The following is a 23,957-nucleotide window of genomic DNA, read 5'->3' as shown; positions in this document are numbered from 1 at the left end:
TATTATCAACCCTTGCACCAAAATCGTAATTATCGTGATGATTTGTCCAAATTTAATTTATCTTCTATGCTTAGTTTCATGCTAACACTACCTATAACATAAATCCAATTCTACTGTTACATGTCCTACCCGATGTATTGAATTGTTATAGAGCAGGCTAAATTGCTACACAGGCAATCAGCCCAGGCTGGTGGCGCGCACAAGCCAATCGGACATGCAGGTCACCAAGAAATTTTGCTAGCCTGACAGCAATTAAATACATGCCTGATGTACTGAATTGTCGAGCAGGGTTGATACCTGCCAATCAGGCTGATGGGCACAAGCCAATTGGGCCCCAACCCGACAGGAACCCGACCCGCCCGATATACTGAAGTATTACAGAGCAGGGTTTATACCTGCCAATCAGGCTGATGGACACTAGCCAATTGGGCCCCAACCCGACAGGAACCCGACCTGCCCGATATACTGAAGTATTACTGAGCAAGGTTGATACCTGCCAATCAGGTTGATGGGCATTAGCCAATCGGGCATCATCCCGACAGGAACTATTTATTACTTGCCCGATGTACTGTTATTGCGACCAGTCAGGCTAGTAATTTTTCAGTTATATCAGTCCATGTGGTGTTAATGAACGTACATCGTAGGTTTGTAGTTCATATCAATTCAACGCGAGACTGTGTTTCCGCTAGTTTGCTCTATAGAAAATATAAGTATACAAAACTGGGTGTTTATTTTTTTTACATATTCGACCTACACGGCAAATTAAGAATACGGTGGGTTTCGAAAGGCATCAAATTTTTGTGATTATCCAGATACTTTCCCCGCGTTACGTTTAAGTGGTTTGGCAAGAAATCCAATCGCAAGTTTTATATCCATTATCACTTCACAGTTGCACTTAACGAAAAACACAGACCTGGTTTGAGACTGTGCAAGACAATAGCCAAGACTATACATAGCACACACATTTTGGGTATAATACCCCGGGTATAAGAACGACTTTGGGTGCAACCAGGTGCACAAGGTATGTGCAAGACAATAGCCAACCAAGGCTATACCTAGCACACACATTTCGCTTATAATAATGACCCTGTGTGCAACCAGGTGTACAACAAGGTATGTGCAAGACAATAGCCAAGGCGATACCTAACACACATATATTTCGGTTATAATAACGACCTTGTGTGCAACCAGGTGTACAACAAGGTATGTGCAAGACAATAGCCAAGGCGATACATAACACACATATATTTCGGTTATAATAACGACCTTGTGTGCAACCAGGTGTACAACAAGGTATGTGCAAGACAATAGCCAACCAAGGCTATACATTAGCACACACATTTCGGTTATAATAACGATTTTGTGCGCAACCATGGTGTGCAACAAGGTATCCCGGGCAAGGTATATGCTACTATGGGTTTTCAGTGCATAATGAGAACAATAAATGATTAACTTTCGGGGCAAAAAGAATTGATATGAAAGCTAAGAAATATGTTGAAGCCCTCTGAATGACCTTAAGATGTCTATCTTCATGATCTCTAGTGTATAAATATTATTGTGACTGCTGTGCTGCACACTGCTATCAACCAATGCAGACTTTTCAAGCTGCGGTAATTAAACAGTACCACAACGTTATCTCCATTTTCTGATTCTTTTCCAAGTAATCTCAAAGCCACTAGAGCAATACTAGGCATATTTGTACTCATACGGTATAAAGTTCAAGAAAAAAGGAAACTAATTATCAGGTTATCAATGGCTACTTTATGGGCAAGGGCAATGTATTACTCTAGTCTTTACAATCTACCCCATAGCCAGTCTCGGAAGCGCTATAAACTTCGTTCATCTCATGATAAAACTAGATTTTTCATTCCCAAAACTCATAAAAACATTGGTGATCAAGCATACTCTGTGATTGGCGCATACCTATGCAACTCCCTTCCCATACATGTCTATCAGGGAAGCTCTATCATTGATATGATATATTATTATTATGTCTGATTGTGTATGTATATGAAACTCAAATACATTGCGCAGGAATTAGGTGAAGGCATTGGTGGCCAATGAATTGCTATAACTTTTTACAGAGTTTCAAAAATATGCTACAAGACTCCAACTTTTATTTACAAACAATTTCAGTCAATTTCACAATATGAATAGTATTTACAAACATACTTAATGTTAAATCAATCCTCCGTACCTTAAGAGAACTTGTATCAGTAAAAACATCAACCACCCGTTGACTTAGTACGTAAGGCGATATCCATCAAAGACAAACGCAACATTTTAATATTACCGTTTCGATTTGAAACTATTGGGTCTGATAAGAGCCGCCACTTTGGTCAGAAGTCAACTGAATGTTTGACGTAATGCAATAACCGCCGCTGATTTTATCACTATATCTGATATAAAATGATACTTAAACTATTTGGCAACACACAAAAGTAACAGCAATAACGCCGTATTGGGTTTCACCATTAACGCTTTGCATGAAGGGCAAATCAGTTAAGAGTTATTATACTGTGCATGCCATTCTCATGTCTCCTTTTTTCATAATCCCGGTTTTATCTCTCACTGAACCAATACTAGACATGTTTGTACTCATTTGAATACATTTTGCTTTCATGACGATCCAATTGTAGCCTTCAAAATTCTTTTACATTTTTCAAATTCGATTGACTCCATGGAGAGGGTTGGAGACTCTGCGCCAAGTCACTGACGAGATTTTATACATCATTTGGAGTACTACTTATGGGACGCGTTCTATATTATTTATAGAAATGTATCTTATAATTAGCCCGATGTAATTTTGAAATGACATCCTAGACAACGATGACCTTTTAAAACTGTTATTTATAGCGTTTAACTGATTGTTTCAAGATGTGTTTTTTCTGATAGTTTATTACATCGCTGATACTCAATATATTATCGCTGACGTAATGAAGGCATATCAGATAAACCCTCTCAGTCGGTATGTCGTAGTTTTACACAAACTCGTTATCAATTTTGATCAAGACCGAGCACTATGCAGATTGAGGCTCATTTTGCGCATTGAAGATGCAAAAACTGGGCCGGGCGTGGCGTAGTGGTTGGAGATTATCTTCATCCAATGGACTGTTCCAGTTGAAATCCATACACCCCTTATGGAAGAAATGACCTTAATCTCTCACACAGGTAGTGTGAATTTCAAATGGGGTTCCCCTGAATAGGTGACTCCATTCGGAATCGTTCATTTTGAAATTTTGCGCACAAAAGTTCAAAAGTGATGGTTCAATAATCTTCGTATAATTCATACGGTGACCTTAAGTTGTGAAAAATGATGTACTCCACATCTTAAAAGGTAGCTGAAGATCAAAATAGAGAATATTCTCAGTCATCCGTCGTTAACATGGTTAAAATCACAATGTTTTGGATTAAATCTTTGACTAGAACTTACTTTTACAACTTGCTAAATTGCGTCTGATATCATCAGACTTCATCAGGCAACTGATCCGCTGGGCTGGTCATGTGATACTTAAATTAACTTCAAGTGTCACATGACCAGCCCAGCGGGTCAATTATTCTGATGAAGTCTGATGGTATCAGACGCAACATAGCAAGTTGTAAAAAGTAAAGTTCCAGTAAAAGATTTAGTTCAAAACTTTGTAGCTGAAGATCATTTGAAACGCTTTCCCAGCAATGCCACAAAGTTATGTCTCAATTCATGACGTCGGATTTAAAGCAAAATTGAGACATATCTATTTGCGAGACAGAATTGCTAATACACCAGGCTAAGTGTGCATGGTGTGTGCACGAATACTGTGGTAAGAGAACAGTCCACTCAGAGTTGGAATATTTTAGATCATAGGGAGAATACCTATTGAAACGATATTGAAATGGCAACCTTCTTATTATCATACAGATATCATATAATACAAGACTAATACAGAAACTGATCAGCCCTTCTTAGTTTCCACAAATGGAACTATTTGATATCGAATGGGATCGCAAATACAATCTCACATTTTGTCATTCACACAACTAAGATTTTAAAGGAGAAAGTGAGCCAGACACACGGAGTTTATTGTTACTTCTATTGCACGTGGTTTCTGCTTTCAAATGCAGCAGTGGAAAGAGCGAGTGACTGTTAACAAGACCTATACCTTTCTAGCCTTTTCAGAACTTGTCCATATCAATGGTTCTTTTAGCCTTTGTACAAAACTTTTTTAAATTATTCATAGAATTGTCTCTTTTTAAGTTCTTAAGAACCCTTTAAGATCTTCTAGTACTTGGAACTTTTTCTAAGAGTGTATGGTATATATCGAAACTTTAATTTAGCAGTTGTATAAGAATATACCAATTTGTTCATGCAACTGCAAACGGTTGCCCCAAATAAAATGTCACTATATGCTAGATCATGTAGATAGCAGCAAAACGCGTGCAAGTTCAAAATGCCGTTCTTAATCACTTTCTTCTTTATGACAGTTGTTTCAAATCGCGACCCAATAACAGTCGTCGCCTACTAAAATAACTCACGCGATTTGATTTGCACATACAAATCAATATATAATAATCTAGCATAGCAGGGTAGGCCATTACAGGTTTTCTTGCTATCGTCCAATTACTATTCTCTCAGTCTCGACCAAGACAGGTTAGAGAGTCAAACCAGTGGGTTACTCCGGTTGAGATACACACACCCCTATGGAAGACATGTCCTTAATCTCCCACACAGGGATTGTGAATTTTAAATGGAGCCACCCATTCAGGTAACACCATTTAAAATTCACACTCCCTGTGGGGAGGATTAAAGTCATGTCTTCCAAAGGGGTGTATGGATTTCAACTGTAATAGCCCATTTCATTAATCTTGCGTTTTTCCATTGGACAATGTCTACGGTCAGTGATTTGTTTTGTCTTTTGTAACTTTGGACGAGATGAGACTAACCGTTGCATGGCATAAGGTATGGTTTGTCATGTTTGTGGGACTCAGATTTCATTTATGATATAAAAAGTTAGTCAGTAATTTCATTAATCTTATATTTTCAATTGGACAAAGTCTACATTTGTCTATGGTATTTTTTTAAAATTTGCACCAGATTAGAACAGTGTTGAAAACACTAAATCTATTTTTACGGCTGATACCAATTTTTGGAGCATATTCAACAATAAACCTCGAAAACTTTAAAAAAACGGACGTAATTTTAAATAGTTGTGGAACTCAAATTTCATTTATGATAAATACTATAGAAAATCTGATAACTTCGTATCTGCTCCATTACAAAATACACCAACTAACATGCCCAGTATTCATGGTTTTTGTAGTGTCTAAGACAGCCCTGGATCTTAAATCAACTGACAGTTCACATATGGTGCCGCCTGAGGGCAAGGCATTAATAAGCAATTGCACTGAGGCAGCTACCCTGGATCACACAGAGATGTTCTTAATTTCATTTGTAAAGTCATTTTCTTCCCTTGTGTTTCAAATGCAGTGAAGGACGGTTTGATGTACGATTGGTGGTGATTACTTTTGGCGGCAATTTATTCACAAGTCTGAAAAAATACACCTTCTACAATTACATTGATGTTTTTTTAATGGCTTAATGTGAAAAACGTACTAAATCTTTACATGCTTTATGACTGATCGTTTTAGTCTTCTTAAATCTAATGTGTATCAGTAGTTTAAGTCTAGTTAAATCTAATGATACTAGCTACATACAAATGCCCTTGTTTAAGTTTTTTGTATTGAATAGCAATACATTCGGTTTCGCTTTTCTGTTTTCCCGCTGTAACTTCCAATGTTAAGGTTATTCCTAGTACAATCCACACACCCTATAGAAGAAATGACCATAATCCCCCGCACAAGGGAGTGTATATTTCAAATGGAGTCATTCAGGTAATTCCATTTGAAATCCACACTCTCCTATGCGGAAGACTAAGATCAGGTCTTCCATAGGGTGTATATGGAACAGCCTTGGTTGGCTAATCCCATTGACTAGTCAGAAATGTGAACCCCTCTTTTTTGGAGATTAGCTTAGGCTGATTCGTTCCTGTTCGTCGCATTGGAGGCAAATTCGTTGGTTTAACTGGTTAGATGTGATGCAACTATTCAGAAATCAATATGTAATACAACAGTGATGCTCAAGCAGGTCAAACGATTTAATAAAGTCGACTTACTGAATCCATGAAATGAACCAATGTCAGTGACATTTATTTTACACTTATAGTCTGTTTCGTCTCAAGTTGAGAGTAAAGCCATGTTGGATTTCGCAGATTCTAATCGCGCACGTAAAATAATCCCACGAAGCGTATACACACGCGTAAAAGAGCGAAGCAACCGGGTAAATGCACTGATTCGAATCTGCTATTGAGAAATCCAACATGGCGTTCGTCTCAACTTGAGACGAGACAGACTATAGACAATATGCAGTTTCTTAAGTACCACATTGAACTACACATTAAGGTGGGTTATTACATCTGTGTTTTCAAGTGTAGCAGTGAACTGTTATGGAAATAATGATTGTTGAGTTGAGAGAACTTGAACCATTTTCAAATATACACGGTCCTGGATTCAGCGTAATAACTCCGATCATGGAAGTAAGAACTCCGTTGTAATGTCATGAATGTGGCAGAGGAAAAGACTGCACGGTACAAATTACTTCAAATCAAATTAACGAATTCAATACAGCAGACAAAACAACGCATAACATGTAGAGCTAATTGCTGATTTTAGAGGAGTACTTATAATAGAGTAATTAACATTCACACCTCAGCATTAGGTTTACTATTAATCATGTATTATTAATGAAGTTAGCAACAACACAGAGTGTTGAGCATAACACGATGAAATACACCTAATTAAAGAGCTAAACCCAGGAGATTTCCTAAAAGAATGAGGGCAATTCTCTTGATAAAATGGGTTATTCATTATCAAGCAACGTTTAACAAGAGTTTGTAAAATATTCAAACACTGTGTATAGCACTTCTGGTTAAGATAATGAAAAATCAGTGCTGTACATGTAGTTTACGAAAGCAAATAAGAAATATAATATCAAAAACAGATGATATAATTACGGCATTGCTATTCTGGTTTTGATTCTGTGTTACTTTTGTTATTTGGTGAATTTATTTTATTTACATTTGAATTCACACGCAAACTTATCTTTAATTGCATTCTTCCGTTTTTTAAATTGACACTTATTTCTGTAATAAGATACGATACACTTTTCTTTAATATCTTATAGACACAACTATTATTAACGCACGCGCACATTGCTACATTAAGTTATAAACACCCTGCGTGGTTGCTATTTGAGTGCTAATAGTAAAGAAAACACTTTAATGGATGGGTGAATTAAGAGTGCTCTCCAGTGTAAGCTATGAGTAGACACTACTTGAAACAAGACAAATGTAAGCTACCTGTCTGCTACTTTGTTAGCGGTAGCATAAAACTAGTACCCTGGTGTTGCCTTAAAACTCTTTCCAGAATACATTCATACATACCTTGTAATGTTTTTGGATAATTGTGTTGTTAACGACCAATACACGTTTCATACATTGGCTCTTTGTCGTTTGTTTTACCCTATCTTTTCCACTATCTCATATCTTACAAACACTTTTGTCAACAGTTAATATCAGTTGCACAATTTAAAACAAAAGGTGTCATACATCTTCCTTTAATATCTTAGCGATGCAATTATTATTAATGCATTGCTACATTAAGTTATAAACACCCTGCGTGGTTGCTATTTGAGTGCTAATAGTAAAGAAAACACTTTAATGGATGGATGACTTAAGAGTCCTCTTCAGTGTAAGCTATATATGACACTACACTACCCTGGTGTTGCCTTAAAACTCCTTCCAGAATACATTCATACATACCTTGTAATGTTTTTGGATAATTGTGTTGTTAACGACCAATACACGTTTCATACATTGGCTCTTTGTCGTTTGTTTTACCCTATCTTTTCCACTATCTCATATCTTACAAACACTTTTGTCAACAGTTAATATCAGTTGCACAATTTAAAACAAAAGGTGTCATACATCTTCCTTTAATATCTTAGCGATGCAAGTATTATTAATGCATTGCTACATTAAGTTATAAACACCCTGCGTGGTTGCTATTTGAGTGCTAATAGTAAAGAAAACACTTTAATGGATGGATGACTTAAGAGTCCTCTCCAGTGTAAGCTATATATGACACTACACTACCCTGGTGTTGCCTTAAAACTCCTTCCAGAATACATTCATACATACCTTATAATGTTTTTGGATAATTGTGTTGTTAACGACCAATACACGTTTCATACATTGGCTCTTTGTCGTTTGTTTTACCCTATCTTTTCCACTATCTCATATCTTACAAACACTTTTGTCAACAGTTAATATCAGTTGCACAATTTAAAACAAAAGGTGTCATACATCTTCCTTTAATATCTTAGCGATGCAAGTATTATTAATGCATTGCTACATTAAGTTATAAACACCCTGCATGGTTGCTATTTGAATGCTAATAGTAAAGAAAACACTTTAATGGATGGGTGAATTAAGAGTCCTCTCCAGTGTAAGCCCTCACACTACTTGAAAAACGACAAATGTAAGCAATCTGCTAGCTGTAGCATAAAACTAATACCCTGGACCTAAGTGGAACGAGCGAAGGACTTTGTTTTTAAAGGACTACAAAAATCGACTGATATTTAACTTTTAAAATCAGTAACATCGAATTTATTTATTCTAATTCAATATTAAAAGTTAACATGCTTGCGTTTATTACCATGATTACAATAAACAAAATTATTGTAACCTTGACATCCTAGGACAGCCAAATACATAAATAGGTAGTGTTGTATTCTGATGGAAACAGTTCGTATGTGCCTTAAATTATTTGACCTTAATTTAAGGAGCACAACACCACATGATAAGTGTTGCCTTTGTCGACCAGAGTGAAAGGACAGGACAAAAAAAATTGTATTGTTTTTTTTATTGTTAATAGGTTTAATAAAACAATGGTACAAACAATGTGTTGGAAAATACCCGCGTTACTTTAATACAATCTGACTTGACACTAGCGGAGCTTGTCAACTTCCTGAATATCTCTCGGAGTTTAATGAAAAGATTTTTAAAAAATGAGAAAATATATACAAATTGGTTTATAAACATTTCAGATATTTGATATCATAAACATACAAAACAAACCTAGCACACATATTTCGGTTATAATAATGACCTTGTGTACAACCAGGTGCACAAGGTATGTGCAAGACAACAGCCAAGGTGATACCTAGCACACATATTTCGGTTATAATAATGACCTTGTGTACAACCAGGTGCACAAGGTATGTGCAAGACAACAGCCAAGGTGATACCTAGCACACATATTTTGGTTTTAAAAACGACCTTGTGTGCAACCAGGTACACAAGGTATGTGCAAGACAATAGCCAAGGCGATACCTAACACACATATTTCGGTTATAAAAATGACCTTGTGTGCAACCAGGTTTACAACAAGGTATGTGCAAGACAGTAGCCAAGGCTATACCTAGCACACACATTTCGGGTATAATATCCCGGGTATAATAACGACCTTGGGTGCAACCAGGTGTACAAGGTATGTGCAAGACAATAGCCAAGGCGATACCTAGCACCAAAGAGCTTTTAAATAGAAATAGAGTCGCAATAGATTATATAATCTTTTGTTCGTTTGATGCCGATTAGAAGTTGCGACAGGCTGTTCATAAAAGTGGTACCATTGTTTCGAATAAAGGGGTTCCGCCATTAAATTGGTCACTGATCCGGCATCATATTAACGCTCTACACAACAGGCGAGTATCAATAAGTGACCACACTACAGTCATGTGTAAGGGCAGTCATGTGTAAAGTGGTACCATTGTACTCAGGTATCCCAAATGTGTGCTTGTGTGGGTCTGATGTCTATAAGGAGGCTTTAGCTGTCGATGCAATCATCTTTACCACCCACCTGACGTTAGGCGTTTCATTTAAATATTGAATGCTCTTGCTAGATCGATTACACATTAGAATGTATGAAGGCTGCCATGTCCAGTCCATATATCCATATTACTATAATGGTAATCGTTATACGTATACATGTAAGTATAAGTATAGGCCTATAAAGGTTGTTTTTAAGAAATGTCCATTTAATTTTATTTTAAGAAGGAGATTGGTATAGAAATAGTGGCGTACCCAAAGAGGGGAGGGGTTGGGGAGGGCAGATTCACCTCTGTGAGAAGTCTTGGGAGGGATGAGGGAGGAAGAGGGGAGGAGGGATATGGAGAATGAGAGAGGGCTGGAGGAAGGGAGAAATAAAAAGATATAATAAAGACAAGTAGATAAATAGAAATATAAGGAAAATAATGGGAATGAGAGAGGGAGGGTGAGAGGGGACAAAGGAATGATGAACACATTTAATAATAATTATTAGGCCTATATAATAACTAAACACATAACAGCACTGGGCAGCCATTCGATGATGTCAATGCCTTTATTCGTTACGTAATTAAAACGCCCAGTCAGATGTATTTCACACCTACCAAACACAACTCACCCTATTTCGCAAACTGGACGTTGAATGTACACTCTCATGAATATTGATTGGCAACATTTTCCAATATGTCAGCGCTCTAATCGGAAACAATAGAACAATAGACCCTGCAGAGCGTTGCCTAGCACACATATTTCGGTTATAAAAATGACCTTGTGTGCAACCAGGTGTACAACAAGGTATGTGCAAGATAATATCTAAAACAATAGCCAAGGCTATACATAGCACACACACTTCGGTTATAATAACGATTTTGTGCGCAACCAGGGTGTGCAACAAGGTATCACGGGCAAGGTATGCTACTATGGGTTTTCAATGCATAATGAGAACAATAAATGGTTGACTTTTGGCATGTTTGGGGCAGAAATAATTGATATGAAAGCTAAGAAATGTGTCGAAGCCCTCTGAATGACCTTAAGATGTCTATCTTCATGATCTCTAGTGTATAAATATTATTGTGACTGCTGTGCTGCACACTGCTATCAACCAATGCAGACTTTTCAAGCTGCGGTAATTAAACAGTACTACAACGTTATTCTCCATTTCTTTTCTAAGTAATCCCAAAGTCACTAGAGCAATACTAGGCATGTTTGTACTCATAGAAGTACATACATTGTATTGTACAATAAATTGCATTGAATAAATGGCTGTAATTATTAGGTATAAAAATCAAGAAACAAGGAAACAAATTATCATCATTGGCGTACATTCCCCCAATATTTTGCAAGGGGGATGTTCCATACATTCACCCCCCCCATGTTGACGTCTGTATTTGGGTTTCTGACCAAATTACCCTCATATTTGGCCCCAAAATTTCACATTTTTGCGCGCTTCGCTCGAATTTATTCCACTTTTGCACCAAATTTTACCAGTTTAGTTTAAATATGGCAAAACTCTTAAATTCATAAGGCATCCTCTGTGATTGGCCCACGACTTTAAAATCATTATGTTCGCCATATTGTTTTAAAAAGCTGATTAAAAGGCATCTTTAAGAGGCATCTTTTTGAGTTATTATAAAGCGCCTAGAATTGTGGATAGTCGCAATGTATTATATTATGTATGATTGTGTATGTATATGAAACTCAAATACATTGCGCAGGAAATAGGTACAGACATTGGTGGCCAAGAAACGGCTCTTAACTTTTACAGAATTTCAAAAACATACAACACTCCAACTTTTGTTTACATAATTTCACAACATGAATGATATATACAAATGTACAATCAAGTCTCCATACCGTAGGAGAACTACTCAGTAAAAACATCAACCACCCGTTGACTTTAGTAAGGCGATATCCATCAAAGACAAACGCAACATTTTAATATTACAGTTTCGATTTGAAACCATTGGGTCTGATAAGAGCCGCCACTTTGGTCAGAAGTCAACTGAATGTTTGACGTAATGCAATAACCGCCGCTGATTTTATCACTATATCTGATATAAAATGATACTTAAACTATTTGGCAACACACAAAAGTAACAGCAATAACGCCGTATTGGGTTTCACCATTAACGCTTTGCATGAAGGGCAAATCAGTTAAGAGTTATTATACTGTGCATGCCATTCTCATGTCTCCTTTTTCATAATCCCGGTTTTATCTCTCACTGAACCAATACTAGACATGTTTGTACTCATTTGAATACATTTTGCTTTCATGACGATCCAATTGTAGCCTTCAAAATTCTTTTACATTTTTCAAATTCGATTGACTCCATGGAGAGGGTTGGAGACTCTGCGCCAAGTCACTGACGAGATTTTATACATCATTTGGAGTACTACTTATGGGACGCGTTCTATTATTTATAGAAATGTATCTTATAATTAGCCCGATGTAATTTTGAAATGACATCCTAGACAACGATGACCTTTTAAAACTGTTATTTATAGCGTTTAACTGATTGTTTCAAGATGTGTTTTTTCTGATAGTTTATTACATCGCTGATACTCAATATATTATCGCTGACGTAATGAAGGCATATCAGATAAACCCTCTCAGTCGGTATGTCGTAGTTTTACACAAACTCGTTATCAATTTTGATCAAGACCGAGCACTATGCAGATTGAGGCTCATTTTGCGCATTGAAGATGCAAAAACTGGGCCGGGCGTGGCGTAGTGGTTGGAGATTATCTTCATCCAATGGACTGTTCCAGTTGAAATCCATACACCCCTTATGGAAGAAATGACCTTAATCTCTCACACAGGTAGTGTGAATTTCAAATGGGGTTCCCCTGAATAGGCGACTCCATTCGGAATCTTTCATTTTGAAATTTTGCGCACAAAAGTTCAAAAGTGATGGTTCAATAATCTTCGTATAATTCATACGGTGACCTTAAGTTGTGAAAATGATGTACTCCACATCTTAAAAGGTAGCTGAAGATCAAAATAGAGAATATTCTCAGTCATCCCGTCGTTAACATGGTTAAAATCACAATGTTTTGGATTAAATCTTTGACTAGAACTTACTTTTACAACTTGCTAAATTGCGTCTGATATCATCAGACTTCATCAGGCAACTGATCCGCTGGGCTGGTCATGTGATACTTAAATTAACTTCAAGTGTCACATGACCAGCCCAGCGGGTCAATTACCTGATGAAGTCTGATGGTATCAGACGCAACATAGCAAGTTGTAAAAGTAAAGTTCCAGTAAAAGATTTAGTTCAAAACTTTGTAGCTGAAGATCATTTGAAACGCTTTCCCAGCAATGCCACAAAGTTATGTCTCAATTCATGACGTCGGATTTAAAGCAAAATTGAGACATATCTATTTGCGAGACAGAATTGCTAATACACCAGGCTAAGTGTGCATGGTGTGTGCACGAATACTGTGGTAAGAGAACAGTCCACTCAGAGTTGGAATATTTTAGATCATAGGGCGAATACCTATTGAAACGATATTGAAATGGCAACCTTCTTATTATCATACAGATATCATATAATACAAGACTAATACAGAAACTGATCAGCCCTTCTTAGTTTCCACAAATGGAACTATTTGATATCGAATGGGATCGCAAATACAATCTCACATTTTGTCATTCACACAACTAAGATTTTAAAGGAGAAAGTGAGCCAGACACACGGAGTTTATTGTTACTTCTATTGCACGTGGTTTCTGCTTTCAAATGCAGCAGTGGAAAGAGCGAGTGACTGTTAACAAGACCTATACCTTTCTAGCCTTTTCAGAACTTGTCCATATCAATGGTTCTTTTAGCCTTTGTACAAAACTTTTTAAATTATTCATAGAATTGTCTCTTTTAAGTTCTTAAGAACCCTTTAAGATCTTCTAGTACTTGGAACTTTTTCTAAGAGTGTATGGTATATATCGAAACTTTAATTTAGCAGTTGTATAAGAATATACCAATTTGTTCATGCAACTGCAAACGGTTGCCCCAAATAAAATGTCACTATATGCTAGATCATGTAGATAGCAGCAAAACGCGTGCAAGTTCAAAATGCCGTTCTTAATCACTTTCTTCTTTATGACAGTTGTTTCAAATCGCGACCCAATAACAGTCGTCGCCTACTAAAATAACTCACGCGATTTGATTTGCACATACAAATCAATATATAATAATCTAGCATAGCAGGGTAGGCCATTACAGGTTTTCTTGCTTCGTCCAATTACTATTCTCTCAGTCTCGACCAAGACAGGTTAGAGAGTCAAACCAGTGGAAAGTTACTCGGTTGAAATACACACCCCTATGGAAGACATGACCTTAATCTTCATTAGGGATTGTGAATTTTAAATGGAGCCACCCATTCAGGTAACACCATTTAAAATTCACACTCCCTGTGGGGAGGATTAAAGTCATGTCTTCCAAAGGGGGTGTATGGATTTCAACTGTAATAGCCCATTTCATTAATCTTGCGTTTTTCCATTGGACAATGTCTACGGTCAGTGATTTGTTTTGTCTTTTGTAACTTTGGACGAGATGAGACTAACCGTTGCATGGCATAAGGTATGGTTTGTCATGTTTGTGGGACTCAGATTTCATTTATGATATAAAAAGTTAGTCAGTAATTTCATTAATCTTATATTTTCAATTGGACAAAGTCTACATTTGTCTATGGTATTTTTTTTAAATTTGCACCAGATTAGAACAGTGTTGAAAATAAATTTTTTTTTACGGCTGATACCAATTTTTGGAGCATATTCAACATTAAACCTCGAAAACTTTAAAAAAACGGACGTCATTTTAAATAGTTGTGGAACTCAAATTTCATGATGAATTTTATGATAAATACTATAGAAAATCTGATAGCTTACATTCGTATTTGCTCCATTACAAAATAAACCAAATAACGAACAAACATGCCCACTATTCACGGTTTTCGTAGTGTCTAAGACAGCCCTGGATCTTGAAATCAACTGACAGTTCACATATGGTGCCGCCTGAGGGCAAGGCATTAATAAGCAATTGCACTGAGTCAGCTACCCTGGATCACACAGAGATGTTCTTAATTTCATTTGTAAAGTCATTTTCTTCCCTTGTGTTTCAAATGCAGTGAAGGACGGTTTGATGTACGATTGGTGGTGATTACTTTTGGCGGCAATTTATTCACAAGTCTGAAAAATACACCTTCTACAATTACATTGATGTTTTTTTAATGGCTTAATGTGAAAAACGTACTAAATCTTTACATGCTTTATGACTGATCGTTTTAGTCTTCTTAAATCTAATGTGTACCAGTAGTTTAAGTGTAGTTAAATCTAATGATACTAGCTACATATACAAATGCCCTTGTTTAAGTTTTTTGTATTGAATAGCAATACATTCGGTTTCGCTTTTCTGTTGTAACTTTCAATGTTAAGGTTATTCCTAGTAAAATCCGCACACCCCCTATAGAAGACATGACCTTAATCTCCCACACAAGGTAGTGTAGAGTTCAAAATCCATTCAGAAATCCACACTCTCCAATGCGGAAGATTAAGATCACGTCTTCCATAGGGGTGTATATATTTCAGCTGGAATAGCCTTGGTTGGCTAATCCCATTGACTAGTCAGAAGTGTGAACCCCTCTTTTTGGAGATTAGCTTAGGCTGATTCGTTCCTGTTCGTCACATTGGAGGCAACTTCTTTGGTTTAATTGGTTAGATGTGATGCAACTATTCAGAAATCAATATGTAATACAACAGTGATGCTCAAGCAGGTCAAACGATTTAATAAAGTCGACTTACTGAATCCATGAAATGAACCAATGTCAGTGACATTTATTCGAATTTTTACACTAATAGTCTGTTTCGTCTCAAGTTGAGAGTAAAGCCATGTTGGATTTCTCGGATTCGAATCTAATCCCACGAAGCGTATACACACGCGTAAAAGGGCAAAGCAACCGCGTAAATGCACTGATTCGAATCTGCTATTGTGAAATCCAACGTGGAGTTCGTCTCAACTTGAGACGAGACAGACTATAGACAATATGCGTTTCTTAAGTACCACATTGAACTACAAATTAGGTGGATTCTTACATCTGTGTTTTCAAGTGTACAGTGAACTGTTATGGAAATAATGATTGTTGAGTTGAGAGAACTTGTACCACTTTCAAATATACACGGTCCTGGACTCAGCGTAATGACTCCGATCATGGAAGTAAGAACTCCGTTGTAATGTCATGAATGCACCGTACAAATTACTTCAAATCAAATTAACGAATTCAATACAACAGGCAAAACAACGCATAACATGTAGAGCTAATTGCTGATTTTAGATGAGTACTTGTAATAGAGTAATTAACATTCACACCTTAGCATTAGGTTTACTATTAATCATGTATTATTAATGAAGTTAGCAACAACACAGAGTGTTGAGCATAACACGATGAAATACACCTAATTAAAGAGCTAAACCCAGGAGATTTCCTAAAAGAATGAGGGCAATTCTCTTGATAAAATGGGTTATTCATTATCCAGCAACGTTTGACAAGAGTTGGTAAAATATTCAAAAAGCACTGTACTGTGTATAGCACTTCGGGTTAAGATAATGAAAAATCAGTGCTGTAATTTACGAAAGTAAATAAGAAATATATATCAAAAACAGATGATATAATTACGGCATTGCTTTTTTTGGTTTTGAGTGTGTGTTACTTTCATTATTTGGTTAACTTATTTAATTCACATTTGAATTCACACGCAATTCCTATCTTTAATTGCATTTTTTCGTTTTCCAAATTGACACTTGTTTCTATTAAGATACACTTTCCTTTAATATCTTAGCGACACAATACGCATATTGCAACATTAAGTTATAAACACCTCCTGTGTGGTTGCTATTTGAGTGCTAATAGTAAAGAAAACACTTTAATGGATGGATGACTTAAGAGTGCTCTCCAGTGTAAGCTATGACACTACTTGAAAAACGACAAATGTAAGCAACCTGCTAGCTGTAGCATAAACCTAGTACCTGGACTTAAATGAAACGCACAAAAGGTTATCAAAAATATTCCTTTCAGAATACATTGTAATGGACTATTGTGTTGTTAACGCCCAATACACACTTCACAATCTTCACAATCTTCGCAATCTTTTCCATTGACTTACTCATTTAGAGTTAATTTCAGTTGCATCATATAAAACAGAAAACAAGAGGTTTCATACATTTTCCTTTAATATCTTAGCGATACAATTATTATTAACGCGTATTGCTACATTAAATTATAAACACCCTGCTGGTTGCTATTTGAGTGCTAATAGTAAAGAAAACACTTTAATGGATGGATGACTTAACAGTGCTCTCCAGTGTAAGCTATGACACCACTTGAAAGACGACAAATGTAAGCAACCTGCTAGCTGTAGCATAAACCTAGTACCCTGGGCTAAAATACTTCTTTCAGAATATATTGTAATGTTTTTGGACTATCGTGTTGTTAACGCCCAACACACGCTTCACAATCTTCACAATCTTTACTGTTTACCACTATCTTACAAACACTTTCATTTAGAGTTAATTTCAGTTGCATAATATAAAACAGAAAACGAAAGGTTTCATACATCTTCCTTTAATATCTTAGCGATGCAATTATTGTTAATGCATTGCTACATTAAGTTATAAACACCCTGTGTGGTTGCTATTTGAGTGCTAATAGTAAAGAAAACACTTTAATGGATGGGTGAAATAAGAGAGCTCTCCAGTGTAAGCTATGACACTACTTGAAAAACGACAAATGTAAGGAACCTGCTAGCTGTAGCATAAAACTAATACCCTGGACTTAAGTGGAACGAGCGAAGGACTTTGTTTTTAAAGGACTACAAAAATCGACTGATATTTAACTTTTCAAATCAGTAACATCGAATTTATTAATTCTAATTCAATATTAAAAGTTAACATGCTTGCGTTTATTACCATGATTATAATAAACAAAACGAAATCTTGACATCCTAGGACAGCCAAATACATAAATAGGTATATAGTATTGTATTCTGGTGGAAACAGTGTTGCTTTTGTCGACCAGTGTGAAAGGACAAAAAATATGGCTTTTTTGGTTTATAAGTTTAATAAAACAATAGTACAAACAATGTGTTGGGAAATACCCGCGTTACTTTAATATAATCTGACTTGAAACTAGCGGAGCTTGTCAACTTTGTAATTATATTTCCCGAGTACATCTCTGAGTTAAGGTTATACACAATTATGCCATTTTCAGAAGCAAAATGGGATGCACGTAGCCCCCTTTAAACTTATCTATTTCTGGAAATAAATATCGAGAGAGAAAACGCAAACTACGTCTAAAAGCTGAAAGTGTAAGGGTCATTATTATGCTTGAATTTTCCACTTGGCTCAAAATGAAATGTACTTTTCAAACATTTCAAATTTTTTTCAATATCCGGAGCATCAAGATTTTTGGGAACACGGCCATAATTTCTCATTGGAAGTGGCGATTTTGTTGGGAACTTCGACGCACATTACAAACAAGTCAATAAAAGAATGTGCATATTCATTCTTGATATTGGTTGTCTCGATTTTTTTATGTAAGCTTAAAATGTTGGCCGAATTTGAAGTAAAATGGCCTCCACTTGTATGTCGTTTTGTAACCAGTAATAATAATTCCGTGCAAGATTTCATAGACAAAATTCTGACCTACATTATTTCTATAAACCCTCTTCTGCATGCAGGTGCTATTTAAATTTTCATTTCGATAGCAGAAAATTGAGATATTTGCTATTTTTCCGACTCGCTGCTGCCAAATTGTCTAGTTTCGCGATAAAAGATACAGCGAAATCAATTTTTTTTCGAACCATTTCACCTCGTTTCGGCTTGTGCTTTGAAGTACAAACTTCAAAATTGATATAGTGATTCTATATTTCAAGCTGCGTCATACTGTGTTTTTCTTACCTCTGATTGTCGCTGCTCAAGGCCAAAATTCGAAATTTTTTGGACAGAAGTGACACTCTCATTTCTTTTTAAAACACGTTGTTTACGTACGACATTACGACGGGCTGTATTTGCCAAGTGGTGTTGCCGAGGGCAAGTGGTGTTGCCGGTTTGGATTTTAAAATATTTAGGTATTTTCTAGCTTAAAATCCAGCGCCAATGCTGCGCTTGCAACAGGTAGATATTTAGAAATCCATTTAAGGTATGGGTATGAGTATGGAAATTGGGGATCCCAAAAAATTGGCATAGCCTATGCCTATATATAGGCTATATGCAAAGGGATGGGGTATTTTTGGCAGGCCAAGGGGGAGGGGGCCACACAAATTTGGCAGTCCAGGGGGGTGCGGACAAGCGATTTTCGGCTGGCCGAGACGGGAGGCAAGCGATTTTTAGCGAGTCGCTTGGAAATTTTGGCTTATAATTAGTAGGCTAATACCGGTACTGATTGCACAGCCTTTCGAGAAAGCAATTTTTTGGCAAGCCGGGGCCGGGGAGGGAATAAAATTAAATTTTGGCAGGTCGAAAGGAAGAATGACTTTACCTAGCACACATTAAAGGGGCATTTCGTGATCCACAGCCTCATACAACCCCATAGGCCTACGGTCCTTTCTCACAAGTTAAGATTTTTATACCAGTCATCCCGCTCTGGCCACATGTTTAGGCATTTTCACGCAGATCAATTCATTAAGCAATGGAAAATATTGCCAAATTTGAATTTCGTTTTAAAAGCCTACTCCCCATTAAAAAAAACCCACTAATTTTGGGGGATTAAAAAAGTTCTGTAAAATGAAACAAAAGGCTGCCTCAATCCTAATTATTCATTTAATAAATAGGCCAGGCCTTCATTTCTGAAAATAGCGGGAGCTCAGTTAGTCACTCTCCTATGTGTTGGCCTACTGAGGAGCTTGACAAGGAGCTCAATTATATAATAGGCCTATCAATATTCAACCATAGGATTTTCAAGAAGTGAGCAGCTCAATAAATGCCATTAGTAAAATTATTGGGCCTGCGATTTTTATATTTTATTTGACTGTGATCCATTTTTCTATAGGCTATATACATGCCTACACTGTATATAGGCCTACCTTTAAAATTTCTAAAATTGGCGGAATTGAACAAGCTCTAAATTTCTCATCCAGCATAACCAAGGGCAACGGGGGGGGGGGGGCGCCCCCTAGCGCTGGCCATACCAGAATTTTTTTTTCCGGGCATGGGGCCCGGGGAAGTGAATTTGAGACGGGGGCACTTGCACTTGAAATTGCCGCAAAAAGTGGAAAATTACATAATTGTGGGGATTTTGCCTAAAAACTGGATGAGAAATAAAAATATTGGGGAAATACTGCCCCTCTAGCGGCGCCACTGCATATCCATCCATGATGCTAGAATGACGGAAGTTCTGGCGCTGAAATTCAATTTCAATATCACGAGTTTTTATCAGGGATTTTACCAAGGGAAGGCGATAGTGTAGGATTTTGCTGATATACCAGGCAACACGCGAACGCTGTGGATAACTCAGGGAGTGTTCATTATAAATATTTTCCATTATCATACTTTTGACGCCGAGAGCATAATTATTTGAAGCGTACATCGTGTCAGTCACATGGTCACATTATTTTCTGTTGAAAGAGAAACGCACATGTCTCTGATTAGCTCGGGGATTAGCTACTGCGCGCTGCGTGCTGGTCTGTTGTTGTCGAGTGGAAATGGGAAATTTATGAATGAACTTCCGCAACTTTGCAACATCATCACGCAGCGGCGTAGCTGGGATTTTTTCCAGGAGGGGCAAGACTGTAGGCCCTATGGGGCGGGGCCCAAATCCACCAAATTTCCCACTGGGGGCGGGGGCCCAAATAGACAATTTTTGCCAGGCTTATCATAATCGTATATGGTAGGCCTATTGAGCTGTATTGCATATCGTTTGGATTCCCCATCTCTCTGCCCCTCCTCTCACCCTCTCCTCTCTTTTTTCCTCTTTCTCCCCCCTTTTTCCGCTTTTTTCCTTGCACTAGGGGGCGGGGGCCCAAATAGGCAATTTTGCAATTGCCCCCCCGGCAGCTACGCTACTGTCATCACGGTAGACATACGCGGTAGGCCTACAAGCAGGGCTGTCAACTCTCACGCATTGGCCGTGAGTCTCACGCATTGGGTCACTTTCTCACGGTCTCACGCCAAGGTAGTATAATCTCACGCCTATAGTAATAAATCTCACGCAAAAAGCTGGAAAATGAGTAAAATCTCATCGTCCTGAATAATTTGTTGCTCCTACCCCCCGCTTTCTTTTCACATTCCCGAGCGCCGTGGCTCAAATATTAATGGTTCAAAATGAACATTGGAGTCGGCAAATCCCGGTACGCCTAGCTCTTTATACAGACAAATATAGTAGCCTAGGCCTATCAAAATGTTGTATTTTTATATTTTCTGGTGGACTCGCGGAGAATATCATGTCATGTAGGTCCCGGCGCTGGGTTGGGGGGGGTCTCAAGGCATTTTGGTAGCCCTACCCATGCTTGATTCCGGGAGGTTTTTAGCAGGCCCGACAATTTTTTTAAATAAAAGCACCTCGGGCGGGTCTCTTCATAACATTTGTACCGCGGGGATCAAAGTCATCCAAATTTGGCCTAATTTGACGCTTTTTTAAGGGCACTTTTGCCAAAATGCGCCCAAAAGTTGGTCTTCGCTGTAAACCCACCCATCATAGTCGTTGAAAAGGTAGGCCTATACCCCAAAACTGTGGCACATCCACGAACCCGAGGGAGAGACCTCCGCGGGTAAAAACACACCTCTAGCGGGACCAGATTTATAATTTAAAATAGGCCTACATTTTGGAAGCCAGTCATCACGACAAAACGGGCCATGGCAGTGTTAATGGTATTAACACTTTGATTTTAGGCTTAAATAACGAGTGTAGGCCTATAAATTACAAATTTGCACACACCCGGGGGAACCTTCTCAAGCTGGTTTGGGTAAGGATGTGAGGCTGTGACTCCGAAAAACTACGGTACGATTTTAAACCAAATTTGAAAAAAACAGACCCAAAATTGTATCAACTTTTGGACTGAAAGTTTTCGCAAATTTTTACTTTTTCGAGAAAATTATTGAAAATACCCTTCTTGAACCTAATTTTCATGACACTGAGGGTCAATAAAATCATGGCTAAAAATACAACAGAGTCTAAACTAAATGGCTGAAAATGCACCCCAAATCTGCCGCACATCCCCACGACACATTTCACCTTATAGATTTTGAAAATTGTCGCAATAAAATAGGCCCGAACTTATCCCAAATTATCCCCGAAAAAATTTTTTTTTCCAGGTGAGGTTGGAGTCTTATTATTTTTATTCTCAGAGAGGATATGGGTTGATATTTTTAGCAGGGTACAATTTGTCTTGTTTTTTGACGTTGAAGTTCCAGATTCTGTTTTTTATATGTTATTATTCATTTATTTATTTATACCCCGGGATTTATACCCTGTACGTGGGGAAAAGTACACACGGCAGCTACAGAGAAACCACGAAAAACTCCTGTGAAGTGCATGAAAATGCCCCGAAAATGTGCCAACCGAAACACCCGAACAGGAAGATAAAATAAAAAAACAAAACCAGGCCCGTACGCAGGATTTCTTTTGGGGGGTGCTGATTTTGAAAAAGTGGACTTTTTCCAAAGGGGGGGGGCGATTTTGTGAAAAGTGGACTTTTCCCCCAAAATTTGGACCTTTTTTGACCAAAAAGCCGTAAAAAACCTGATTTTTTTGCTCGCTACGCTCGCAAATTCATAAATTTTGGGACTTTTTGTGTACTTTTGCAAATTTGGGGAGGTGCGGTCGCACCCCCCGCACCCCCCCTGCGTACGGGCCTGAACAAAACCAAAAACCCAGCAAATTTCCCGAAATAAGTTCCTAATTCTTTGTCCCCCGCTAAAATATATGAACACTCCCTTATGAAGTCTGCCCTCTTCCGGCTATTCTGGTAGTAGGCGTTGACAATTACCTTCATATTTTTGAAGTATGTTTGAACCCGATTTGTTCTCTATTCACATTTTTAACGTTGCAAGTAACATTTCAAGACCTCTATTTGTGACAGGTATTTATTATCTTGCTAGAGATGTGCCTAAAGTTGAAATTCAATATTTCGGATCGCAAAGATCGAGAGATATAAAGTTGTTGAATATCAGTTTAACACCATGGATCATATGGGCGTCTTATATGAACGATTACGATAACTAGGCAAAAATGGCTGGGATACAGGTTGTGTAAATACTACATGAATATTCATGAACTATACAGATTCCATTCTTCTCTAATAATAAAGATGTCAATCACTCTCCCAGACGACAGTTGCTTGGCGCTTGTAAACAAATCGAATAATAGTGCTTGATAACAGCTAAAAAAATAGGCTAAAAACACATTTTCACACAATTTTTCCGGATTTTTTTATTTCACATGATAAGTAGACATATTTTCTTACGTATAAGGTAATAATATATTTTTTCTGGAGGTAAAGCCCTTCAACACTTTGTTTAACCTTAAATGCAAAGATAAACAAACAAAAAAAGTGAGAAAATATATACAAATTGATTTATAAACATTTCAGATATTTGAGCATAAACATACAAAACAAACTGGTTATATGAAATATTTATACTAATGTCTGCTAATCTAATGACGGATATTAGTCATGTTGATTTGTGTGTACGTTTGTTTCCGGGTGTAAATCAATTTCAGACATCCACAAGACAATTTATGGTTTGAAATTGAGCAATAAGTCAAGGTATACGATCTGTCAATGCATTAAGCTAGCTAAACACGTATTACAGTTTTGTCACCATCCAAATGGGTAATATCAAGTGACACATGCACTATTCTCTGAGTCACTAAAGTCATTATCAATCTTAGACAGCTATACGGCATCCAAGCTCCTCGTACTATAAGAATTTTGCGGTAGGCACTCTATGAATAAATAGCATAAGACCTGCGGCAACAAATATTCCGTCGGACCTTTAAGTCCAAAAAAAAAAAAAAACCTGGTGTGTTTCTCACGAGTCATAGTGCTAGC

The 23,957-nt window shown here is 37.4% G+C and overlaps 1 protein-coding gene across 2 annotated transcripts in view; it reads left to right on the top strand.

The window, feature by feature from the left end:
* LOC140167994 (uncharacterized) overlaps positions 1-23,957 on the top strand; it is a 122,683-nt gene that overhangs the window by 28,944 nt on the left and 69,782 nt on the right. The gene's annotated exons all lie outside the window — the stretch shown is intronic.

This window comes from Amphiura filiformis, chromosome 13, assembly GCF_039555335.1.
Source record: "Amphiura filiformis chromosome 13, Afil_fr2py, whole genome shotgun sequence".
Taxonomy (NCBI): Eukaryota; Metazoa; Echinodermata; class Ophiuroidea; order Amphilepidida; family Amphiuridae; genus Amphiura; species Amphiura filiformis.
This window is presented reverse-complemented; position numbering and strand designations above follow the sequence as displayed.